Source organism: Protobothrops mucrosquamatus, unplaced genomic scaffold (assembly GCF_001527695.2).
Source record: "Protobothrops mucrosquamatus isolate PMUCROS unplaced genomic scaffold, P.Mucros_1.0 scaffold1616, whole genome shotgun sequence".
Classification (NCBI taxonomy): domain Eukaryota; kingdom Metazoa; phylum Chordata; class Lepidosauria; order Squamata; family Viperidae; genus Protobothrops; species Protobothrops mucrosquamatus.
In genome coordinates this window covers 127,365-136,641 of record NW_015387777.1, presented here as the reverse complement: position 1 = coordinate 136,641, position 9,277 = coordinate 127,365, and positions in this window count along the sequence as shown.

Genomic DNA, 9,277 nt, shown 5'->3' with positions numbered 1-9,277 from the left:
TCCGCCGCGCCCTCAAGACATGGCTTTTTCAGCAAGCGGGACTGACCTAGGGTGAATTTTTAAATAGGGACAATTTTTAATGATTTTAAACAAGACACAGCTACAAATATTTGGTTTTTAATTGGCTTTTATAGGGAAATGTTTTGTATTGTTTTTTAATATGCTGTGAGCCGCCCTGAGTCCCATGGGGGAGAAGGGCAGCATATAAGTCTTATTAATAAATAAATAAATAAATAAGTGCTTACTAATATTCTTTTGGATATTTTTTTTAACATCGGTGTAACAGTACTCCCCATTTCATTAACCCTTGCAAAGCCATTGGCAAAGTGCTTAACACTGAAAGTCTTACTTGATTAAACATATATCTTTTACTCAGTTCAATTTGCATCAAAAAACAATTATCTAAGAGAAAGCATTTTTCAGTTTTAGATTATGCACTTCCTCATTTGCCATTTTTATAATATTTACCAATAGTGTCTTTTATCTGACAAATGTTTAAATAGATTGATTCGATGCTAAGACCCTAGTATTTCTATAGAAACCAGAGAAATTATCTATTCAAAAAAGAAATATATTTCTCCAAGTTCTCTGGTTTAAACAATCTCTAGTTTCAAATGACCTGTGAATTCAGTTCAATTTGCACATAATGTTTAACCATGGTTTAATTTTATGAAAATAATCCAATCTCAAGCCTACTTGTTCCCACATCAGCAACACTCAAAAAGAAAACGTGGAAGCATTTGACTTTTTCTTTTACATTAACCTCAACTTCTTGTAATATTTCAAACCAAATGAGCTCTAGTCTCAACTACTGTTGGCAAACAAGCTAATTTCAAAATATAATTTGCAAACCTGACTGGTTTCAACAAACCACAAATAAAATTAATTACAGTTAAGATGTAAGGCTGAAATGCAGTTAATCAAAACCAGCAGTAGAATTGTTTCATTTCATCTCATGCCACATTAAAGAGAGCCAAAGTAGGATATACAAACCCAGGGATACTGCAGTTTTTGCTTTGAAAAACAAACCATGTATTTATATTACATGGAAGCACAACGTGTAAGAAACAGAATGTGTCCATTTTTATGTATTTAGTTTTACATATAATTCAATAATTTGTTTTCTTAACTATTTGCATTGGTAAGGCCCACCTGAATAATATTTACATTTTTTGAGAACAAACTGGGAAATAATGTTATTAACACTATGATGGAGAGCTATTTATTTTTGCATTGCAAGCAAGCCCATACAATTCAGAATTTCAATTTGACATGTAAACTGGTTTTAATATTTAAAATGTCTAAATAATATTAATAAGTACGTATATTTTAGAAGGTATAATTTAAAGTTTTAGGATTTGTTTAACATTTCACTTTTAAACTGCATTTCTGATACGTTAGCCTAGAAGTGGGTAGCATATAAATATTCTAAAATAAACAAATTATATTTTGCAACATTCCTTTTTCACTGTCTGAGAAAAAGCCATGAATATAAATTCAGCTCAAATGGATATTCAAAACATTTTATTTTTATATTGTCAGAATTTTATTATTTAAGTTGAGGCTGCTAAGTGGAATTCATCACTCTCATTTCAATGACAGAAACATCTGTGTACATCAAAAATTGCTAAACCAATTATTTAAAAAGCTGTTAATTCACTCCCAAAGGATACTTTAGATTAAAAGACACAAAAGCAACAGCCCCATGGGAAAAACTGCAAGTTTAAGGTCAGAGATTTTTGAGAGAAAACAAATTCTACATTCTACTAAAAAGTTCACAAAAATCTTTCTGCATGCATAATAGTCAATTTCTACAGAAACACACATCTGTTTGTGTATTAGGCAGAGAGGGATTTATAGTGTGGTTGAAAAAAATTTCAGTAAAAGCTGTGATAACTCTGAAATATATGGTTTAATGCTGACACATTTCCACTTTCTTTACGCTATCAAAACAGAAGTGGAAACTCCAATTATTGCACATCTTTTTCAAAATGTCAAACTTTATATTACATAGTATTGAAATGTTTAAATTTATGAACTTTTTCAATAACCTTTAATAACTAAAAGTGCAGACAGCCACTGATCAGACATTTATTAAGAATGGTGGGGAAATTCCTGCACTGGGCAGGGAATTAGACTAGAACAGTGGTGGCGAACCTATGGCACGCATGCCAGAGGCGGCACTCAGAGCCCTGTCTGTGGGCACGCGCGCCGTTGCCCCAGCTCCGCCTCCCCCCACAGTCCCCTCCTCACCAGTAGCCTCCCCAGAGAGTCGCCCCCGGTCGTGACCTATGCAGAGCAGCGCAGGACATGGCAGGCAGGCACCAGGTACAAGACTCCGCCCCTTCGCCCCACAGCATCATCTGCTGCGTGGCCAACATGGTGCTGCAGGGCCGCCTGGGCAATCTGCCGCGGCAGGCCGTGGAGGCAGTAGGTGGCCCTGCGGGGGGTGGGGCAAGACAGAGTGGGTGGGGCAGGAGGCGGGGTGGAGTAGGTGGGGCACGGGGCAGAGCAGGGGGCGGAGCGGTTTTTGGGCACTCAGTGTCTAAAAGGTTCGCCATCACTGGACTAGAAGATTCCCAATGTCCCCTTCAATCCTATGATTCTATGAATTATGCTCAAATAATACATCATTAAAAGTTTTAGGATGCTAATATATAGCACTGCTAGAATTAACTACTGGATTGTAATGCATGTTTAATTTTAAATCTGTTTAATAATAAAACTATAGCTCATAACTTAACCAAAATCAGCAATCTTTTTCACAGATTCATGCCAATTAAGAAAAAAAACTAGCCTGAAACTACAATTCAATATAGTTACATATAATGGATTATTTATCTCTATAAGGCACTTGCCAGGTCTAACTGAAGAAAGCAAAATCTATAGATAGGATTCAAAAGTAAAAATATAGTTTAAAGTGCACTTCAAGCAGATTTGTAATTTAAGAGGGTATATTATGATCATCTCTGAAAATATACATACATATACATACTATTATGCATAATATAATAAAATATAAATCATTTATTAATGAAAGTTATAGAAATAATGATAAATATAATAATGAACCTGATTATAGTCAAGATATCGCCTATTTTAGAACTATGCTGTTATTGGGGTATAGACTGCTCTCATTTCAAGATTTATTATTATGGAACTTCTTGGGTTTTGCTATAGATTGAATCATTCAAGATCAGGCTTTTTATTGCATTATTTATCTTTTCAGAGTGGGAATAGCTGATTTTATCGTATTCCATGTTTGCAAGCTGAGCACTCCAACCACACTTTTAAAATAAACACAGAATTAGCAGACTAATCAGAAAATTATTTGTCTAACAGAATGTTATTTCACTTAATAAAGGTAAGTCAATCTACAACAGTCCCTTAGCAATCATTCAAACTTAAAAGCAGACCCCCTCCCCCCCAAAGATACTTCTGACACAATTTTAAAGTTACAATGGCTACACGCAGCCCTGCAATTATGTGATTGCATTTTGGATGCTGGGTAACCCGGCTCACCTTTATGGCCATTTGCAGTGTTCCCCAGTCACGCAACTGCAATTTTTGGTGGTTTTTGCCAGTTTCCGTCAAAAACTGCCTTTTGGTATCATGGATTCATTTAACAACCATCACAGTTGCTTAACAACCACCACAAAAATGTTGCAAAGATGACAGGTCCAGTCACATGGTGATCCACTTAACCATGACTTATGATCATAATTCCAGACTCAATTATCGTCATGAGCCAAGGACTCTTTATACTTCGGTTCCAATGATATCACTTCAAAACAACCTTTTTACAATGCATTTGCCATCAACAAGTCTCTAATGAGATACACTATTCATGCGTGTCATGACTTTTTTTAATGTCAGTTTGATTATGTAGAAGTGTGGGAGGAAAGAAATGTCTTTGAGAAGACAACCGGCAGAGTAGGAGCACAAAAATACCCTTCCCTCCAAGAGCTGGCATTAAAAGGCATCCTGCTTTGGAAAGCTGGGCCATGACTAGCAACAGCCATATATTTGTCTAATTTAGTCCCTCGGAAGGCTGGGGGTCATGAAGTTTAATTATTACATCATGAAGATTAATTATTAACAATGTGAATTCCACTTAATAAAACATATAGAAAAAAATCTGTCATTATGCATGTCAATTCCACCTAGTTTCTGATGAGCCAATCATGCCTTCCTAGTCAAGAAACAGCTGGGTCTTTCTTTTATAAGTTTCCCTGTTACCATAACAGAAAAAGAAAATACTTGTGTCACATGTTATATCAATCCACTCATTCATTTTTGTCCTTTTTCCAGAATTCCTGGCTCTAACCTACATACTCCTGTTCAATGACAGCTATTTTCATGCATGGAAATGAAGTTCACCCAACTATTCAAATGAAGAACTATTGAAAAGTACAAAGAAAGCACAGATGTTTGGCTAAACTTCCTTTAGCTTGTGCAATGAGGTTTCTTTTTTTTTTTTCAAAAAAAAAGGAAGGAAATGTAAAACAGCAAACTTTTATAAAAGAAACAGCACCAAACCCTACTGAGAGCTAAAAGACAGAAAAGTTTAAATTATCTTAACCAAACACAGAACATGTTTGAAATTGGATACAGGGAAGCAAAATCACAAGCAAGAATTGCAGCTTTCTGAAAGAAATATTCCTTAACATGATGTTGGGGGAACAGTAATGTCATTCTTGTTATTGATAAACAACCTGGTGCTATCCATGTATATACACTCATGTATATACAGGTATATACGAGCACAATTGACCTACGAGCACAATTGAGCTCAAAATTTGTTAATTGAGACATTTGTTAAGTGAGTTTTGCTTCATTTAACGGCTTTTTTTTACCACAGTTGTTAAGTGAATGACTGCAGTTGATAAGTTAGTAACCTGGTTGTTAAGTGAATCTGGCTACCCCATTGACTTTGCTTGTCAGAAGCTTGTAAAAGGTGATCACATGACCCTGGGACATAACAAAGGTCATAAACATGAACCAGTTGCGCATCTGAATTTTGATCACATGATTTGGGGGATGCTACAAAGGTTGTAACTCTGAAAAACGGCCGTAAGTCATATTTTTAACGCTGTTATAACTTTGAATGTTCACTAAATGAACTGTTGTAAGTCGAGGACTACCTGCATATGCACAAGAATGTGTGGGAGCCTTCAGTCACACTATTCAGAGGGCACCAAGTTATTTTTCTTTGCTGGGAAAACTTCTTTCCAATCTGCCATCTTCTAGCTGTGCTTTAACTTACAATTCCCCTCCTCTACAGAGGGTGAATAGGATAGGTGGGAATGAGACAGCAACAATCCAATACATTTGGAGACCAGAAGGGTTTGCTTTATAGAACAATTGTGGCTTCCTTGCCCGTTGAAATTATTCTTTCCCCAAGACTACCACAGGTGGCAGAAAGTAGCAAACGCGGAGCCACCATCAACGGTTTTATCCACTGATAACGGAAACAAAAACGGTGAGAGGCCTGTGGGAGGAATGCAAAACATACGGGGCAGGGGAGGGGTTCAGGCATAATTTTAGGTTGTGGCCTCGCTACGTTTTCAGAAGGATCACCCACTATAAAAGAAAAAGCAGCTGAGGACTGGACGTGCCAAGCCAAATTTAGAAACCGAGTAGGCTAAAGAGGGGAAAAAAGGTCTCACTGGGGATGCATTTTACAGACTGATTTGGGAGCATGGCCATGTCAGCTCTCCTGAGAAGCAAATGAGCCCGCGACGAAGGGGGGGGGGGGACCCAAACTGCGGTCATGAGGAGCCGAGCTGTTTAGTTTGGGAAAACAAAATGGGATGCTCGGATGGGGCGGGTTGGCCCCCTGGGCTTGTAACTCTTTGGTCGCCGCATAAAACTACACAAGCCCCGGCTGCTTACTAAGCGGGTCGGGTGGGGGGGGACGATGGCGCGGGGATCTTTCCCCCTCTGCGGCCGAGGCCGAGGTAGGGATATGGCGGCCGCCGAAAAGCCAGAGGCAACCATTCAGCAGCACGAGACGGATCCGGGCGATCGGAGAAGCGGCAGACTCGCGGAAAGTCCCTCGACTACAGAGGAAGGTAGGGGGCGCAGTAAGGGAGGTTGCGGAAAGCAGACGTCGGGCACGGAAACCAGGCGGCCAGGGCGTGGGCGCGCTGTCCTCCCGGTCCGTTTTGTTGGGCAGCCAGCCCGCCCGGCTGCGCCCTGCTTTTCCTCCCAAGGAAGCGGACAGAGAGGCGAAAGCCCCATAGACCCAGCGCTAAGGCTGGGCGGGCGGGCGCCCGGGGGTGTGGGGGGGGGGGAAGGGCGCTGTCGGGCAGGGGACCTCACCGAGAAGCAGCAGCTTCACCTCCCGCGCCGCCTTCTCGCCGTCCTCCCGCAGGTTCTTATCGATCATCTTGGAACGCTCGGCGGCCGCTTTGTCTTCGGCGCTCACCGTGCAGCCCATGGCGCCGCTTGGCTCCTGCCGGCCGGGCGAAACCGAGGGGCGAGCAAAGGGGACGCGAGCTCGGGCTGCCTCGGCACCAAACTCGAGCGGAGCTGACGAAAGGGGTGGGGCGGGTCGTCGCTGCCCCACACGGGCGTCTGGGCTGCTTCCCTCGTCCCCTTCGGTGCCGGCGCGGCTGGTCTGAGCGTCCGCTGGCTCGGATGTGGGAAGGGCGGGGACCCGGAGGCGGGACCGTTCCGCTCAGCCCCGGCTCTGCTCCTCTCCTCTCTCTCTCTCGCCGAGGAAGGGAGGAAAGAAGGAGGGGGAAGAAGACGGAGGGCAGTTTGGGCGGGCTTGTCGTCAGCAAGTGGAGAAAGAAGAGGCGGCCCCAGATACGCAACGGGGGGGAGGGGGGTGAGCGCAGAGAGGCGAAGGAAGGGGGACGCCCTGCAAGAGTAAGCGACGTGGAGGGAGAAGCCGAGGGGTGGGGGAGGGCTCGGCGCCTGGCGCTAAGCAGAGCGAGCCAGCCCTGCGGAGCTGGGGCCGACCGCCTTCTGAGCACTGGCCGGAACAGCTCGGACGGGGCGGACAAATGCCGCGAGATTCTAAACCAAACACCCGACGGATCGCGGCGAGGGAATTTGGGCAGCTAAGATTTCGGCTGCGGGAGAGACTCCGCTTAAGCCTTGAGCGATGACCGAGACACAATCGTCTAGAATGGGCCTGCCGCTGAAAGCAGCTCCCCCATCTCCCCTGGGGGGGTTCTGTCAGAAGTACAAGAGACGCCCATTGCTTTATTTTTCTGTACTGGATCGCACACATCTGTCAGGAATGTAAACGGGGAATATTGAGACGGACCCCCTCCACGGTCGAGTAGACGGTGGGGAATGTTGCTGCTTTCCAGGACGTGATGCTGAGAGCACGTTAACCACGACTGTGATGGTGGTTCCGTGCTTTGTTGTGCTGCGTATCACGTGTTGGCAAGCCGTACGGTGAGGGAGCCGAATTGTAACGATCACCGTGTTGATTAAGTCCCCTCACGGTGAATTTCCTAACCCGACAGGCATCCATTAGTATTAATAACCATCATAAAGTATGGTAAATTTCTTGGATTAAAGTTACTATCGGCGACATTTTCTATCGAAGAATTTACTGCATCAAGTGTACTAGTTATCTGTAAGATGGTTTGGACGCCCAGAATTCTCAACCACCGTGAGCTTTACAATAATGCCTCTGAACAATATGCTGAACAATATTATTCATGTGGTACGAGGAAGTGCAATTAAAGTTTAGGTCAGACATTGTATGCAATCATTTTCCTGTTTTTCAATATTTATACAGTAATTCTCTTCATGTAAAAATCTGGGGGAAAAATCACAATATGGCTCAATATAACGGGGAACAATGTGATGTGCGTTCACATGCACCAAGTTACAATAACAGCCTTATGATGATCTGTCAGATCAGAATGAAAGAACTTAGCTAAGGAAATACTTTTTTATCTATCCTGTAGTCCAATCAAAATGTAACTTGCCAGAATTTAGGAGAGATCATAGTTTGCCTTTTAAACGTAATGGCCTTAATAAAAATATGATTCTGCTGCTGTTTCTTTGGACATAGCTAACTTCCCCACAAAACCTTCCACAAGATAGCTGGCCACATACATTTGATCAATAAATAAAAATTATTTAAAATTATCTTAAAACTCTTGCTTGACTTAATTTCACATTAACAGTTGCATTAGAAGAAGGCAACTGGGAGTAGTCCACAGCTGTTCCATTCTTTCTCCTGAACTTTTCACAAGGAAATTTTTTTTTTGAACAAATAGCTAATGCAAAAGAAATCTTATTTTCCTGCAAAGAGAATTGGAGTTCCAAAACGGGAATTCTTTGTGCCCGAATGAGAGTGATTCCTTCTCAGACAGGAACCCCATTTGTTTACAAGACCAAATCTCGAGGCCTAGCCTGTACGAAGTAAATGGTAAAAAAGTAGATAAAATACAGGTAATCCTTCATTTAGGACCACAACTGGGACCAGAATTTCTGTTGCTAAGCAAAGCAGTTGTTAGAGTCACACGCCCGATTGTATGATCTTTTTTGTCATGGTTATTAAGCACTTCACTGCAGTAAAGTAAAATTAAATCATGTGGTCATTGAATCAATCCATTGAGTTTGCTGATTGGGAGCCAGCTAAGAAGGTCGTAAATACCAATCATATGACCCTAGGTTGAGGCAATTTATCATAAATACATGCCAGATGGCAAGCGCCTGTATTTTGATCACACAACTATGGGGATGCTGCAATGATCGTAAGTACGAAGATTTGTTGTCCCTTTTTTCAGTGGCATAACTTCAAATGGTCACTAAATGAATGGTTATAAGTCAAGGACTATCTGCAGTAGCATTACATTCAAAATTGCAAAGATACCCTTTTGGACTACTGAGCAAACATATTTAAGACACTGAATCAGGAAACTTGTTTTGCCTGCGGGCACACTTGAAAGAAAGCTTGAGAAAATATGGGTGCTGATAGGTGGGACAATGAGGGCTTTCCCATACAGAAAATGTTCAAAGCCAGATATTGTGCATTGTATACCACAACTTACAATTTAGTATCTTGTTTGAGCCAAACCAACTACCGGTATTCCTTAACAAATTATGATTAAACGAACAATATCCTAGCCATATCTACTTTTCTTAATATGGTGAACAATGGAAATAAAATGACTACATGAATTTCAGGGAAGCCTCCCTTAGAACATTTGACAAATGAGTCTATGGAACAAAGCGCTGAATTTTTTAGACATTGCTGAAAGAATTTTCCTGTGTGAATTTTTTTTTAAATTTACTTCTACAA